The sequence below is a fragment of the Peromyscus californicus genome, unplaced genomic scaffold, assembly GCF_007827085.1.
Source record: "Peromyscus californicus insignis strain IS unplaced genomic scaffold, ASM782708v3 Scaffold_12__1_contigs__length_115047231, whole genome shotgun sequence".
Taxonomy (NCBI): Eukaryota; Metazoa; Chordata; class Mammalia; order Rodentia; family Cricetidae; genus Peromyscus; species Peromyscus californicus.
In genome coordinates, this window is record NW_026294413.1 from 67,023,853 (window position 1) to 67,041,591 (window position 17,739).

Here is a 17,739-nt window from a genome sequence, read left to right on the forward strand (position 1 = left end):
CCTCTTCAGAGCAATCTTAAATATTTACTGATCATTTGCTTGCCTTTCTCAGAAAAAAAAAACTGCCTATTTAATTTATTTACTTTGTTTTCATTTATCTGTTTCTTAGCTGGTTTTGTTTGATTGATTTTGGTGTGTATGTGTGTGTGTGTGTGTGTGTGTGTGTGTGTGTGTGTGTGTGTTAGTTTTTGAGGCAGGTCATGTCATCTGGCTTGGCTTTCAACTTATTATATAGCTGACAATGAGTTTCTGATCATCATGACTGCCTTCGCCTCCTGAGATTACAAACATGGGTTATCATTGCCAGTTTATGCAGTGCTGGACATCCAACTGTCGGTTTGTGTGAACTAAGTAATGGCCAGAAGGGGGTGGTGCACGCCTTTAATCCCAGCACTCGGAAGGCAGGCAGATCTCTGTGAGTTGGAGGCCAGCCTGGTCTACAGAGTGAGTTCCAGAACAGACAAGGCTACACAGAGAAATCCTGTCTCCAAACAAACAAAAAACCCATAAAACAGTATGGTGTTCAAAAGGAGCTAACTGGAAAATCCTTTTCTAACGTTTTAACTCTATGACTTCTGACTAGGAATTGCATTGTTATGTTCAATAACATGGAAATGTAGACATCCTGATCTTACTCCTTCCAAGGTTATTCATTGATAGGTTGCACACAAAGGTAACCGATTTTCATGTGTTGATTTTTTGTTCTACTTTGCTGATATCTTCTATCATTATTATTGATTTCAGAGAAAAGTGTTAGAATCACAATTGAATATGCTATTGGCTGTGAGTTTCTCATGTTACCTTTATTACATCATGGTCATTTCCTTCTATTCCCAGTGTATTGTGTGGCTTTTTTGTTTGTTTTTTCAAGACAGGGTTTCTTTGTGTATCCTTGACTGTCCTAGCACTCACTCTGTAGACCAGGCTGGCCTTGATTTCACAGAGATCCATCTTCCTCTGCCTCCTGAGTGCTGGGATTAAAGGCATGTATGACCATGCCTGGTTGGAGTGGCTTCTTAAATCATTAAAAAAAAAATGAGTTCTCTCAAAGCCTTTTCTCTATCAATGCAGATTACAGTGTATATACCTTTTGTTAATGTGGTGTTTTATCCTTTTTTTTAAAGACAAGATCTCTCTAAGTAGCCTTAGCTGCCCTGGAGCACGGTTTGTAGTCCAAGTTGGCCTTAAACTCATAGAGATCTACCTGCCTCTGCCTCCAAGTGCTGACGAAAGGTATGTGCAACAATGCCCAGCTTATACTCATTTTCATATGCTGAATCATCCTTGCATCACAAGAAGTAGTGTCACTTATTCTTTTTTTTTTTTTTTTTTTTTTTTCTGGAGCTTAGTACTGAACCCAGGGCCTTGCGCTTGCTAGGCAAGTGCTCTACCACTGAGCTAAATCCCCAACCCCTTCTTTTTTTTTTTTTTTTTTTTTTTGTTTGTTTGATTTTTCGAGACAGGGTTTCTCTGTGTAGCTTTGCGCCTTTTCCTGGAACTCACTTGGTAGTCCAGGCTGGCCTCGAACTCACAGAGATCCGCCTGGCTCTGCCTCCCGAGTGCTGGGATTAAAGGCGTGCGCCACCACCGCCCGGCCAACCCCTTCTTTTTTAAAGATCTTTTTTAGGGAGGGCTAGAGGGACAGCTCAGCAGTTAAGAGCACTGGCTGCTCTTCCAGATGACCTGGGTTAAACTCCCAGCACCTACATGGCAGCTCACAACTGTCTGTAACCCCTGTTCCAGGAGATCAGACTCCCTCACATAGACATATATTCAGGCAAAACACCAGTGTACATAAAATTAAAAAAATTTAATATTTTTTAGGTTCACTTTATGTCTTAGGGTTTGCTTTGCTGTGAAGAGACACCATGACCATGGAAATTCTTTTTTTTTTAACTTTTTATTGATTCTTTGTGAATTTCACATAATACACCCCAATCTCACTCATCTACCCATCCCTTCATATCTATACTCTGCTTTTGCAACCTCCTCCCAAAAAGAAAACAATTAAAAAAAACAAAACAAAAAACCTCTCTATGGAAGCTGCGGTGTGTCATGATGTCACCCAGTATACTTTTGGCCCAAACAGCCTTGCTTGCAAATGTTCATTGCAAAGAGTCATTGGTCCGGTTTGAGGCCACTGGCTTCTGCTGTACTATCGATACTGGACCCTCACCAGGACTCCTCTCGGATATCCTGTTGTTGTCCTGTGTCATGGAGTTCCTGTGGCTATGGATCTGCAGGACTTGCCCTTTCATGTGCTCCAGCAGTTCTTACATGGAGTAAATGTTGGGCTGGGCCAACTCAAAGCCCTGGATCTGGGCCTGGGTGGTAGTTGAATTGGTCAGTCCATCCTCTTTCCTGTGCTGGTGCCACCAGGGCCAGCTCTCCAGCTTTGCCCAGCTTCTGCCTGCAGGAGCTGGCAAGGGGCAGGACAGGCTCTCCCGCCTTCAGCCAGATCTCCCATACCCACAGGACCAGGGTCAGCTCTCCAGCACTGACCTGGTGAGGGGCAGGACCAACCCTCCCAAGTGCATGGCAACTCTGTGCAGGCAGATGCTGTGCTGGAGCAGGAGCTGGGAGTTCTACCTCTTGATCCACAGGCAGCAGGAGGAGGGGCTAACTCACTGGGCATGGCTTGAGCTTATATGACCTCAAAGCCAGGGCCCCAATCCCACAATGACACACTTCCTCCAACAAGGCCACACCTCCTAACAGTGTCAGTTATTATGGGCCAAGCATTGAAACACATGAGTCTATGGAAGCCATTCCTATTCAAATCACCACACTTTATTTTATGTGCATGATGTTTTTTCCCTGCATGTATGTATATATATATGTATGTATGTATGTATGTATATACCACATACATATCTGGTGCCCACAGAGGTCAGATAAAGACATTGGATCCTTTGGAACTGGAGTTTGTGAGCCACCATATGGGTCCTGGGAAAAAAGCCCAGGTCCTCTGCAAGAACAAGTGCCTTTAATGTCTAATATCCAAGTATTGCTGGCTTCAAAGAAAGAATGGAGAAGTGGTCCTTCCATTTTAACCTTTTCCAAGAGTTTGTGGAGTATCAATGTTGATTTATTATTCCACAAATGTTTGGTAGAATTCGTTAGTGAGGACATTTGATAGATCTAAGAGTTTCTGTTTTTTGTCTTTTTTAATCAATATTTTAACTATTAATTTAATGTCTATTAATAATATAATGTATTAATTATATAATAATATATTATATATAAAATGATAATTTAATGTCTATACTAATAATAGATTTGTAAATATTTCTTTCTTTGTGATTCATTGTTGGTAGGTTTCTAACCTATTTTTGTGAGTTATCTATTTTGTTGATGAGAGGTTTTTATAACATCCTTTTTATGGAAAAGCTTTTTATTAAACAGAAAAGGAAAACTGAAACATAATTTTAAATTTTGCAAATTAGGTCCTAAAACTGAAGGAAAATGTGGTTGTGGTTGACATCTATATATTCATGCACCTAAAGTCATTCATCGGCTGGCGCTCCGGGTGCTGTCTTGCAGGTGTCTGCTGGAAAATGGCTGAATACTTCTTGCCTTCCATCTTTAGTGCCGAGAAACTACAAAGTCAACTGTTCATTTTATTTCAAAACTGGAGCATGTCGTCATGGAGACAGATGTTCTCAGTTGCCCAGTAAACCGACCTTTAGCCAGACCATTGCCCTCTTGAACATTTACCATAACCCTCAAAACTCTGCCCAGGCCGCTGATGGTTTGCTCTGTGCTATGAGTGACTGGGAGATGCAGGAGCACTATGATGAGTTCTTTGAGGAAGTCTTCACTGAGATGGAAGAAAAGTATGGACAGGTTGAAGAGATGAACACCTGTGACAACCTAGGAGACCACCTGGTGGGGAACGTGTATGTCAAGTTTCGATATGAGGAGGATGCCGAGAGAGCTGTGATGGACTTGAGGATGCCGAGGCTGTGATGGACTTAAATAACTGCTGGTTTAATGGGCAGCCAATCCATTCAGAGCTGTCCCCAGTGACTGACTTCAGGGAAGCCTGCTGCCACCAGTATGAGATGGGCGAGTGCCTAAGGGGGTCCTTCTGCAACTTCATGCATCTGAGCCAATCTCAAGAGAGCTCAAAAGGAAGCTGTCTAGGCTCCATCGCAAGAAGCATAGATCCAGGTCCCGATCCCGGAAAAGGCATTCTCCATCCGGAGACATAAGGCATGGTGGCAGCAGAGGTGGAGGACTAGAGCATGACAGGAGGCAGGCAGTCTAGATACCTCAAGACATACGGGAGATTCTGAGTCCAGCTGTTTATACCTTGTCTGCTAGACAGTGTTGTAGTTGATTGACAGGCCAGTTCATAATGGAAATTTTTTAAATTTTTTTATTTTTTTTTTTTTTTTTTTTGGTTTTTCGAGACGGGGTTTCTCTGTGTAGCTTTGTGCCTTTCCTGGAACTCACTTTGGAGACCAGGCTGGCCTCGAACTCACAGAGATCCACCTGGCTCTGCCTCCCGAGTGCTGGGATTAAAGGCGTGAGCCACCAACGCCTGGCGGAAATTTTTTTTAAAACAACCAAAAAAGATGAGTTTCTGAATAAAATTTGTAGTGATACAATTAGAAAAGACTGCTGTGGGATGGTCTGTTTGTCAAGTGTGTTGCTAATTAGTCAATAAATAAAACACTGATTGGCCAGTGGCTAGGCAGGAAGTATAGGCAGGACAAGGAGGAGAATAAAGCTGGGAAGTGGAAGACTGAGTCAGAGAGACACTGCCAGCCGCCACGATGACAAACAGCATGTGAAGATGCCGGTAAGCCACAAGCCACGTGTCAAGGTATAGATTTATAGAAATGGATTAATTTAAGCTGTAAGAACAGTTAGCAAGAAGCCTGCCACGGCCATACAGTTTGTAAGCAATATAAGTCTCTGTGTTTACTTGGTCGGGTCTGAGCGGCTGTGGGACTGGCAGGTGAGAGAGATTTGCCCTGACCGTGGGCCAGGCAGGAAAACTCTAGCTACAAAAGACCTCTTCTCAAATACAGGGTTCAGGGTCTTCCTCTGAACTTTAGCCTGGTGTTTTTGTTCTGGTGGAAGCCCACCTCAGACCCTGGCATCCATATACCCAAAGAGTCTGGGATGATTAGGTGGAACCCCCACCTCTCTCTCCCCAGACCCTGCTCCTTCAAAAAGCCCACCAAGCAGCAGCCTATCCCCTCAGAAAGCCTGCCAAGGGTCGCTTCTCCCCCCAGGGCTGCTCAAGACCTGGTAGCCATATTTGCCATGTGATTCCTATCCTGCCTTCCCAGGAGTTTCACCTAGGAGTTTCTTGCTCTGTTTATTATTAAACCTGGATTTATTAAAAAATAAAAAAATAATAGTCATTCATCAAATCTTATGCTAACACATAATTGTTCTAAGATTAAAGTAACCCAACATGGCCAGGCCCAACACAACCATAAAGTACATTAGTGATCTCTTTTCCTCATATAATTTTTTAATAATTTAAAAAAAAATTTTTATTTGACACTCATTGATTGGTGTTTTACCTGCATGTATGTCTGTGTGAGGATGTTAGATCCCTTGGAATGTGAGTTACAGAGAGTTCTGTGCTGCCATGTGAGTGCTGGGAATTGAACCCAGGTCCTCTAGAAAAGCAGCCAGTGCCCTTAACCACTGAGCCATCTCTCTAACACCCTAGTATAATTTTAATATTAGTTCTGATATTACTTTTGATTTATTTACTCTCTTAGTTAGTGTTTTATTGCTGTGAAGAGACACCATGACCACAGAAACTCTTATAAGCGAAAACATTTAATTGGGGCTGGCTTACAGTTTCAGAGGTTTAGTTCATATCATCATGGTGTGAAACATGGCAGTGTACAGGCAGACATGGTGCTGGAGAAGGAGCTGAGAGTTCCGCATCTTGACACACAGGCAGCAGAAGGAGACTGTGTGCCACACTGGACATAGCTTGAGCATATGAAACCTCAAAGCCCACCCCAACAGTGGTATACTTTCTCCAACAAGGCCACATCTACTCCAACAAAGCCACACTTCCTAATAATGCCAGTCACTATGGGCCAAGCATTCAAATACATGAGTATATGGTGTCCATACCTATTCAAACCACCACTCTTACTAAATGAAGTGCATGAATTAAATTTCTAAAAATTAGCCCAGCATGATGGTGCATGCCTTTAATCCCAGCATTTGGGAGGCAGAGGCAAGAGCATCTCTGTGAGTTGGAGGCCACCCTAGTCTACAAAGCAAGTTCCAGGACAGCCAGGGATGTTATACAGAGATACTCTGTCTAGAAAAAACTAAAAAAATAAAAAAAAATAAAGAAAGAAAAAAGAAAGAAAGAAAATTCCAAAAAAATTGATAAGCTAGAAGGCTCAGTGGATAAAAGCATTTGACACCAAGCTTGATGACCTGAATTCAATCCTAGGAACACATGTGATGGAAAGAGAGAACCAATTCCTACAAATTGTCCTCTGACCTCCACAAACATGCTGTGGCATCTGTGTCCCCCTCCACATACAACATGAATACATAAATGTAATAAAAGTTGCAGCCGAGTGGTGGTGGTGGTGGTGGTGGTGGTGGTGGTGGTGCACGCCTTTAATTCCAGCACTCGGGAGGCAGAGGCAGGCGGATCTCTGTGAGTTCGAGGCCAGCCTGGGCTACCAAGTGAGTTCCAGGAAAGGCGCAAAGCTACACAGAGAAACCCTGTCTCGAAAAACCAAAAATAAATAAATAAATAAATAAATAAGCAAGCAAGCCGCCGCCGCCGCCGCCGCCGCCGCCGCCGCCGCCGCCGCCACCCGGCTCATTTTCTTATTTGTTAAGATTTGTTATTTTTTTTTAAAGTTTTATTTATTTATTGTGTATACAGTGTTTTGTCTGCATGTATGTCTGCACACCAGAAGAGGGCACCAGATCTCATTGTAGATGGTTGTGAGCCACCATGTGGTTGCTGGGAATTGAACTTAGGACCTCTAGAAGAACAGTCAGTGCTCTTAACCTCTGAGCCATCTCTCCAGCCCTGGAACAAGCACATATATGTTCCAGGACATAGTGAAGCCTACATAGTGAGACCTCGCTTCAAAAAAAGAAAAGAAAAGAGAAAGAAAAAAGAAAACTTTTCTGGATATAGTAATTTTGGTTGGCAATTGTTTACATTCAGAACTTGAGATAAATAATTTTGATCCCAAGAGTTTTGCTATTAACACAGATCAAATTCTGATACATCTGCCTTTTTGTACAAGTTGGCATTTAAAAATATTTATTTTTAGCCGGGCGGTGGTGGTGGCGCACGCCTTTAATCCCAGCACTCGGGAGGCAGAGCCAGGCGGATCTCTGTGAGTTCGAGGCCAGCCTGGGCTACCAAGTGAGTTCCAGGAAAGGCGCAAAGCTACACAGAGAAACCCTGTCTCGAAAAACCAAAAAAAAAAAAAAAAAAAAAAATATTTATTTTTATGTGTATGGGTGTTTTGCCTGCACATATGTCTGTGCATCATGTGCATACAGTGCTCTCAGAGGCTAGAAGAGGTCAGCAGATTCCTGAAACTGGAGTTACAAACAGTCGTTAGTGACCATGTGGATGCTATGAATAGAATTTGCATCCTCAGTAAGAACAAGTGCTCTTAACCATTGAGCCATCTCTCTGGCCCCCTGTTCTGTAGTCTCAACATTTTAACTATGTGTTATGTGTTAGGTCCTAAGCATGCATAGGATGGGAGGGGACGGCAAAATGGCAGTCCTAAACAGAAGGACTCTAACAGGGTCAATAGGATTTTTAGTGGGTAAATGGGGCCATCCAGCCACAGCCTGGGTTCAGGTCCTGAGGCAAGGAGGGGGCTTTGGCAGGAAGAAATGAACTGTCTGACCACCAGATGGCTGCCAGGAATGGCTCCAGCCCTCTTTATCTACACATCAAAAACAAGGATGTTTTTCCATACTAACAAACAAGTTTTTCCCATCCTTCAATGTTAACCTCCAGCAAAAACAAATATGTCAAACACGTTGTTTCCTAACTTTTACAACAAAACATCTTTAAACTCCAAACAACACTTACCATTTTGTTAGCCTGGCCAAATACCAAGCCAGGTACATCCTGTCTTTACAAAACTAAAGGTGGTCAACATAGGCACACATTTTCAAGAACATAAATCCCATTCAAAACGTATTTGCAGAAATAAGGGTGATCTGCCTCCGATCCTGTCAGCACTGAATTAGAACAGCTCCTGGGGTCGAAAGTGACAACTGGCACCCCCCAGACAAGAAACCTGAGAAGCATCAGCTCCCAAAGAATTTTAGGAGAAGATAGATGAGAAAAAACGTGGTTTCCAGGAATGATCACATCTGTCCCATGCATGATTGACAAAATGACACTTAAACCGCCAAGAGAATCATCATTATTACAAGAGAGAAGAGAGCATGCAGGCCACATGGTGCCAGCAGTATTCTGTGCTGTCCCGAAGTCCAGTGGTCCTTGCTGAGTGAGACAGGCCATGTGGGCTTTTGCCTTACCTGGAGACCCATTAGACAAACACTCATATACTGGTCCAAAACTAGGCTGCATGGCTCCCAACAGGTAAGCAGAAACCCAAGCTCCACATTCTTCAGGAATCTTATAAGGCAGGTTTCTGTTTACCGGGAAAGCTACTGCCTCCATTATCCACCCCCAATGGTTAGGGCAAGGGCATCTAGTTCCTAATAACCCAAACAGCACTTTCTCCCAGGCTGTTCTCGCCCACACCTTTCTTCCTGATGCTACCTGTCCTCTTAAAACAGACGAGGTCAAAACAAACAAACAAACAGACAAGGCTTTTCCCATGGCCCTTTGTTCTCCACCCTCTGAGAGACAGCCTTGCAGTACGATTCCCCAAATAAATTTTTCTTGGAACCCACAGAGTGGTTCAGTTCAGTGGTTTCACTGTTCCCTTACAATATAAAGGGGTTTTTCCATGATCATATCTCTTTGGAGTTCTAAATGCTTTTTGTAATTGAATTTCCATATATGGCTCTACATTTGGGATTGTTTTTTTCTATGGTTATTTCATTTAATATATTTATTGTTAGGTGGAAACTGAGGCCATAATCAGGGGTATGAACATTTATACCAAGAGAGCATAAGCAGAAAAATTTATTCACCCTATATAGGCAGAAAGAGACCAAGACATTATGGAATAACTTCTCTGCCTTGCCAGAGACTAGGGTTGAATGAAACTTGGTTCCTAGTAGTTTATAGGGTACTTGCAGAGCTGATTCCAAAAAGGCATCTGCAGGACAGTTGTGAGGAGAGTTCCAAGGAATCTGGTTCCTTGAGCAATTAGGGCAGCTGAATTTCCCGCCCTTTGCCTTATCTTGATTCCCCAGATAGATAGACATCATAGCTGAGTATCACGGTACTTTTCCACTAAGGTAAGACTCAAAGAAAGATAGTTAATATACTTAAAGAAGCCAGTTTTCAGTTAAGAGCATTCTGCTTCCATCATTGCTAGCCTACAAACCAGATCTTTGAATGTAGTAAAATTAATTTGAGCCATGTAGTGGTGGCCCACGCCTTTAATCCCAGCACTTGGTAGGCAGAGGCAGGAGGATCTCTGTGAGTTGGAGGCCAACCTTGTTCACAGAGGGAGTTCCAGGACAGCCAGGGCAACACAGAGAAACCCTATCTCAAAAAACAAACAAAATAATAATAATTAGAGCTAAAAGGTACTGATAATTAAGTAAGAAAATGAAAGGGAGCCATTCTTCAGATGGGCATTTTTTGGGGGGTTTTGGGTTTTTTGTTTTTGTTTTTGTTTTTTTGGTTTTTCGAAACAGGGTTTCTCTGTGTAGTTTTGGTGCCTGTCCTGGAGCTCACTCTGTAGACCAGGCTGGCCTCAAACTCACAGAGATCTGCCTGCCTCTGCCTCCAGAATGCTGGCATTAAAGGCGTGAACCACTGTTGCCCAGCTGGTCCAGATGGGCATTTCTTAAAGAAGTGCAAACTAGTCTAAGTGTGATAGTCTGTAGTCTCAGCAGTTGTGAGGTAGAAGCAGAAGGCTTTGGAGCTGCTGTGGAGTAGCCACCAGAGAAGATTGCTTGGACGTGGATTGAAGGGAACAGAAAGTCTTTATTAGCTAGCCAGTGACTACACTGGGCTTAAACTGGGTGTTCAGGATCCCAGTGTAGCCCCAAGCCTTTCTCAGGGTGAGCTTTTAAGAACAAAAAACATGTATCCTGGGTTAATACATTTCAGTTAACAAGACCACTTAACCAGAATCAAAACTACAGAAGCCAAAAAAAAAAAAAACAAACCCTAGGGTTGTTATTTAGAGACTTTCTCAAAACTAGGGACTTTAATGGATTAGGTCTTTGTTTCAGTTTTGGCAAGTGGTGTTGTCTGAAGAACCAACGTGCCTCCATTTTAAGCTTAGAAACCATCTTATAGTAAAGACAAACTAGATTTATTCCTGTTTACGACTAAACCTCTGTTTCTCAAGGATTGGGTTATTCCCCACCTACAACTTTAACTACAAACCGTTCTGTACTGCCTGTTCCAGGAATGGTGTTGTAGGAATTTAGCAGAATCGCTGTATCTGGGGGTAGATATTAGAACAAACAGCTGTTTTTTAGAAATACTTTGACCTTGAAGAATCCTTGTGGAAAACAGTGATTGTTTCTCGAGATTCATAGAATTGTTTTGCTAAAGGGACTTTGCAGCCATCCCATGACTTTGGTCACAAGATGCCATAGGCATGCCTGAGTCTCTTGTATTATTGTGTATTGCACACAATACATAATAAAGGACTAGAGTCTTGGGGGCACACGATGCTCTCTTTCAGCAAGACATGTAAATTAAGATTAGGGACCTTGGTATGAGGAAATGCTTTGTATAACTTTCAATTAAAAAAAAAAGCCATACTCCTTTGTAAGGCTATTCCGGGTTCAGTCATCAGAAGAGGCTGGACCTTCCTGTTGCCATACAGGCCTTAAAACTTCATCTTGGGAGTGCCTTCTTTCTTCAACCGACCTGCACTACGTGGTGCACCCTGACAGAATGGCAAACATGTCTTCCTTTCAAAAAGTTGTTGAAAACCAACTTGCAAATCTACCTTTGTTTCAGAAGGTCTTACCTATGACTACCTTGTTATGTATGACTGCTTGTTGTTATGGCCATCTTGCAACCACGTCTTTGTTTCAGGATGAGGACTAACTTGTTATGCTTATGTTCTGTCCCGTTACAACCTATTAGCCACCAAACCCCGCATTTTGAAATCTCCTACTCCTGAGCTATGAAAGCCTTGTCTTCCTCATATCCAATGCTGACCTCTCAAACCCCACCTTAAGGGGAGAGAGAGGAATAAAAAAGCTTGCTTTGATAAATTGCTTGCCTTGATTAATTTGGTAACGATGTTTTGGGTTGGTGACTTTTCTCCTCCCATCTTTGGGTTTAGCAGTCTACGTGCTGAGTTTTATGGCCTGAATGGTGTTTCTATCATAAAGTCACTTATGTTAATTAAAGTCTGGGGTCCTACTAAGATCCGAGGCCCTTTTACAGAGCTATAGTTCACCCTGGGCCACAGAGCCAATTTGAAGACAGCCTGGATTGTGTGAGACCCAGTATCATAATAAAATAAAATAAAATTTTAAAATGGCAGAGAAAATAGAATAGATGCAAGACAGAAAGTAGATGGGATTGATGAAGCCTAAGGGTCTCGTTCTCTCTCTTTTGCATTTTCAAGACAGGGTTTCTTTGTGTGGTCCTGGCTGTCCTGGAACTTGCTTTGCAGACCAGGCTGGCCCTGAACTCAGAGTTCCACCTGCCTCTTTCCCCCAAGTGCTGGGACTAAAGGTGTGCACCACCACCACCCCAGTCTAGGGATCTTGGTTGGATTCATGTTCTTTGTCAGTTGAAGATTTAAAAGGTGGAAAAATCCTCCAAAGTGCAACAGGTAGCTGTGGAGAAATCTCAAGCACCACGGACAGAATCAGCAATTAAAGGACGGCATTTATTGGGGGTGAGAAACATGCATGCCACAGACCAGACTACAGAGAAAAAGAGCCTTTGCAAGCAGAGGGGGAACTGGAAAACTGAAAATCCCGTCTCTTCTCTAGGGTTGGAAGTTTAAAAGCCCTGAAGGGTTTTCCTCCCTTAATTGAACTCCTCAGTTTGAAAACAGCTAGGGTGGTTGATGGCCCAGACTGTGGGGGTGTGGCATATCTTGAGCGTGTCTTGAACTTGTTTGTTTGTTTTTTTTTTTGTTTTGTTTTTCGAGACAGGGTTTCTCTGTGTAGCTTTGCGCCTTTCCTGGAACTCGCTTTGGAGACCAGGCTGGCCTCGAACTCACAGAGATCCGCCTGGCTCTGCCTCCCGAGTGCTGGGATTAAAGGCGTGCGCCACCACCGCCCGGCGTCTTGAACTTGTTGACCCAGTCCATCAGCAGGAGACCTGCTCGGGGAGACAAAAGCCTACAGAGCCCTTGTTTTTTCCTTTTCGGTTTTTCTAGACAGGTTTTTCAGTATGTAGCCTTGGCTATCCTAGAACTTACTATGTAGATCTGGCTGGCCTCGAACTCAGACATCCCCTAGCCTCTGCCTCCAGAGTGCTGAGGTTAAAGGCGTGCACCACCATCGCCTGGCCAGAGTACTTGTTTTAAGGTGCCGGTCTTTTGTCTCAAGTAAGAAAAGTGAGGAAGAAGCTAGCCACCTTGGAAATTCGACCCCTTTATTACCTAGTCGTGACCCCTTTCTCTATCTCTCTGCGTACCTAGCTAACTCCTAGTCTCTCAGGATAAAATAATATATGATAGTGAAGAAGAACAAAATAAATCCAGAGACGCGAAGTCAGTCTTTGTCCCCTGGTCCAGAAGGAGCAGGAAAGGCTGCCATTCCTGCAGCCTGGTCTTTGGCAGCTGACATGGTGTTGGGAGCAGAGTCATTCTCTCTGAAGTCAAAACAGGTTGAACCAGAACGGGCTGTTTCCAGGCTGAGCCCAGTTCTGCCTTTCCTAACAGGGTGGGTGGTGCTGTACTAAATTCCTGAGAGTACTTTTTCAATATGTAGGCCTGCGGAGGCAAAGAGTCAGGCGCTTCTCCAGCGGCATCCTTGTGAAGGCCTAGACTTAACTTTACAGGCTCAGGAATACGCCATGATAACTCGAATGGATACAGAGCAGTATCCTCCTGCAGACATCCTGTCTGCTGTTTAAAGGAAAGCTTAACAGGATCCTGTCTGTGGTTTATGGCCCTTGGAGATATCTAGATAATCCTGCTGAGCAGTCCAGATAATCCTGTTCAGCGGGTTGTGGTTCCCCGCCAAAAGTCTAGACCAATAGTTTCAAAAAGTCACCTTGCCCCTTCTACCCAATCCCAAGTTGCCAATTCCCGGCTTGTGGTTTTTTTCCCCTATAAAAACACTCTACAAAACCTGGGCTCGTGGCCGCCGCCACATTTCCTTCCATCTGCCATGCAGCGGCCCGGGTTGAACCTGAATAAAAGGACCCTTATGTGCTTGCATCGGAAACCGGCTCCTTGGTGGTCTCTGGGGGTTTCGAGAAATGGGTACGACATCCTGAGCCTGAGCACCTCACGGTTGGATGCCAGTCCAGTCCGTTGCTTTTAATTGGTGACTGTGATTCTCCCCATTTTAAAGAAATTACTAATAAAGACTTATTATTGGCATTTTGCCCATTTCCCACATAGCTCCTATCTTGGTTTTGTCACTCCCGGTCTTCACTCTTCCTTCTGGTAACCCTACCAGTCGAGAATAAGACCGCTACCACAGTTTAAAGCCAAATCTGAAGCCAGCTGTAATTAAATACTGGCCAGGTAGATGGACTCTCCGGCCAGGTTCATCTCTGGTTTCCCAGAAAATGGCCCTGAGTCATGGTTTGCAGGGGCTTAAAGTATTTCTTATCAGGCCCAACCAGGGGCAAGCATACATCCTGACTTCCTAAACCTCCCCTCCATGTGTGATCAAGCACATCTGGTGCAGATGGGTCAAACTTGTTTAGGGGAGTGAAAACATGGTTTGATCTGGTACAGACCCAAGCAGACCCCATGCATGCTGCCTTAGACTCTGTGAGTTCCTACAGCATGGCTTTTCTTCAACACATTAAAAATAAAGTTAAAAAGCCATGTGTGGTGGCGCACGCCTTTAATCCCAGCACTCAGGAGGCAGAGGCAGGCAACTCTCCGAGTTCAAGGCCATCTTGTCCTACAGAGTTCCAGGACAGATCACCTGCAAAAGGCTTCTAGTTAGTGGTTTTTTTATGGGATTCCTGAATTTGCAAATGAATGAGTCTCTGATGCGTATGCCTTCTCTCGGGCTCTTTTTTTTTTTTTCTCTTTGTTGTCACAATTCCGAAGCAACAGGTTTTGTTTAATCTTATTATATTTTTGTTATATTTTATTATTATCCCTTAGAAGTCTGTTTGTCTTCTAATAAAAGACAGAAAGGGAGCAGCGGATCTGGATGGGAGGGGAAGTAGAGAGGAACTGGGAGTAGAGAGAGGGGAAATTGTAAGCAGGATATATTATGTGAGGGGAAAAAAATCTATTTTCAATAAAAGGGGGGAAAGTTAAAAAAGAATAGCCATGCTATTTTTCACAGCTGATGCATCAATGCACAAGAGTTCCCATTTCTCTACATCCACACCAAAACTTACTTCATGATTTACATATATACACATATTTATACAAATAAAAATGTTTTATTTTATGTGTGTACGCATTTTGCTTACATGTATTTCTGTGCATCACATGCCTGCTGTGCCCATGGAGGCAGAAGAGGGCATTAGATCTCCCAGAACTACAGTTACCGTACAGAAGAGAGTGAGTTACCATGGGGGTGCTGGGACTCAAACATGGGTTTTCTGCAAGAGCATTTAGTGCTCTTAACTGCTGAACCATCTTTCTTTTTTTGTTTGTTTTTGTTTTTCGAGACAGGGTTTCTCTATGTAGCTTTGGAGCCTGTCCTGGAACTCACTCTGTAGCCCAGGTTGGCCTCGAACTCACAGAGATCCACCTGCCTCTGTCTCCCGAGTGCTGGAATTAAAGGCGTGTGCCACCACCGCCTGGCTCTGAACCATCTTTCTAGTCACCCAGAACAATATTTTGATGAGTGACAGGCTTCACATACAAGTACAGTCCCTAAGATTATAATGAAGCTGAATGACTCCACAGCTGCATTGCCCATCCCTATATTACCCACCACAGCTGTATAACCCATGCTTTTGTAGTGATTCTGATGTAAAAACCTTCTGCACTGCCATTCACATACTAGTAAAACATACAAAATTGTCTATAGTGCATAATACTTGGTAAGGATAATAAACTGTTGACAATAAAGATATAAAACGTTACCAGTTTTATTTATTTTAATTTTATGTACATTGGTGTTTTGCCTGCATGTATTGTCTATGTGAGGGTTTTGGATCCCCTGGAACTGAAGTTACAGACAGTTGTGTGCTGCCATGTGGGTGCTGGGAATTGAACCCAGGTCCTTCGGAAGAGCAGCCACTGCTCTTAACCACTGAGCCATCTCTCCAGCCCCCTGGTTTATTTATTTATTACACTATAGGTTTTTGTTTTGAATTTATCACATTTATTTATTTTGTGTATGTTTGTACACACGTGCCACAGAACATGTGTGGAAGTCAAGGACAACTCTCAGGAGTTGTTTCTCAGATTCTACCACGTAGATGCCTGGGACTGAACTCGAGTTGTTAGACTGGGTGGCCAGCACTGTTATCAGCTGAGCCATCACACCAGGACTGGACTTTTTGCTTTAAGAGATAAACTTGGTTGTTTGGCTTTGCTTTGTATTTTCTTACAGTGCTGAGAATTGAACTAAGGACTTCACAAATGCTAGGCAAGTCCTCTAACACTGAGTAGTCCTTCTCAGCCTATATACTGTACTTTTTCTTCTTCCTCATCCTCTTTTTTTTTTTTTTTCCAGGACAACCAGACTTTATTGACCTTTACAAAGTTAATGTGGCAACCCAAAATCGCCAACGAAACATTAGGATTAAAATTGACTTTAACATTAGGACTAAAAGTTGACACTGGGCTGGGGTTGGGGATTTAGCTCAGTGGTACAGCACTTGCCTAGCAAGTGCAAAGCCTTGGGTTCGGTCCTCAGCTCTGACCAAAAAAAAAAAAATGACACTGGGGGTTGGGGAGGTGGCTCAGTATAACAGGACTCTGGTTCAATTCCCAGCACCCACATCCAGGGGATCTGATGCCTTTGTCTGGATTCTGCATGCTCATGCTGCAGACATACACATAAAATAAATTTTAAAAGTTTAACTCTGGCTGAGACTCAGTTCTCCAGTGTTCTCATTCAAACCCTAAGAAGCCTGGAGTTCCCACTGTAGCAAGAATTTGCATTACCTATCCCATCTCATGTACGGACAGTAAGTGAACACTTAGGTCTAGAACAAGAATTCAAAGCCGGGTGGTGGTGGCGCATGCCTTTAATTCCAGCACTCGGGAGGCAGAGCCAGGCGGATCTCTGTGAGTTTGAGGCCAGCCTGGTCTCCAAAGCAAGTTCCAGGAAAGGCGCAAAGCTACACAGAGAAACCCTGTCTCGAAAAACAAAACAAAACAAAAAATTTAATTCAAACTTTCTTAACGGACGGGGCCTGTGAATTATGCTCACAGGGATTCTTATTCTTCTTCTGTATTTTTTATTACTGTTTCATAGTTTTTAGAAAGGATCTCATTAAGTAGACCTGACTGGCCTTGAATTTATAGCAATCCTCCTGCCTCACCCACCCAAGTGCTAGAATTTCAGGCATGTGCCACCTATGACATACAATATTGTTATTTTAGATTATATTTGTTTCTACTTATATATAAAAAAGGCTTACTGAACCAGGAATGGTGGCTCACACCTATAATCCTAGCATTCTAGAGGCAGAGGCAGGTGGATCTCTGTAGTGGCAAACCAGCATGTTCTACAAAGTGAGTTCCAGATCAGCCTGGGCTACATGGTGAGAACCGCTTCCAAAAAATAAAAATATAATGAAGCTTGCCATAAAAGCATGTGCAGATGGTGGCGCACACCTTTAATCCCAGCACTCGGGAGGCAGAGCCAGGCGGATCTCTGTGAGTTCAAGGCCAGCCTGGTCTCCAAAGCGAGTTCCAGGAAAGGCGCAAAGCTACAGAGAAACCCTGTCTCGAAAAACCAAAAAAAAAAAAAAAAAAAAAAAAAAAAAAAGCATGTGCAGTATTGCACCAACAGCTACCTCAGATATCTTGCCTTTACTGGTGCTTCCTGATTGTATCAAGAGTCTTTAGTCTGGCACAGTGGTAGACATTTGGGACATAGAAAAAGAGGATCCCAAGTTTGTGTACCTAATGACTTTTTTTTTTTTTTTTTTGAGACAGGGTTTCTCTGTGTAGCTTTTGGAGCCTTTCCTGGAACTCACTCTGTAGCTTAGGCTGTCCTCAAACTCACAGAGATCCACCTGCCTCTGCCTCCCTCGTGCTGGGATTAAAGGTGGGTGCCACCACCGACCAGCATACCTAATGACTTTGATGCCAGCCTGTGCTACATAAGAACTTGTCTCAAAAAATATACATAAATAAGTAAAATGGAGTCCTCATGAAGTTATTGAATTATACATTGTAGGTTTTTATTTTAATTATGTATATATTGGGGGGAGGGGTGTGGTAGATATATCCATGTAAGTGTGGGTACCAGGGCGACCACAAGAGGGTATTAGATCCCTTGGAGCTGGAGATA

At 43.2% G+C, this 17,739-nt stretch overlaps 1 pseudogene; it reads left to right on the forward strand.

The window, feature by feature from the left end:
• Window positions 1–3,557: 3,557 nt before the first annotated feature.
• Window positions 3,558–4,270, forward strand: LOC128106438 (splicing factor U2AF 35 kDa subunit-like; annotated as a pseudogene).
• The last annotated feature ends 13,469 nt before the right edge of the window (window positions 4,271–17,739 follow it).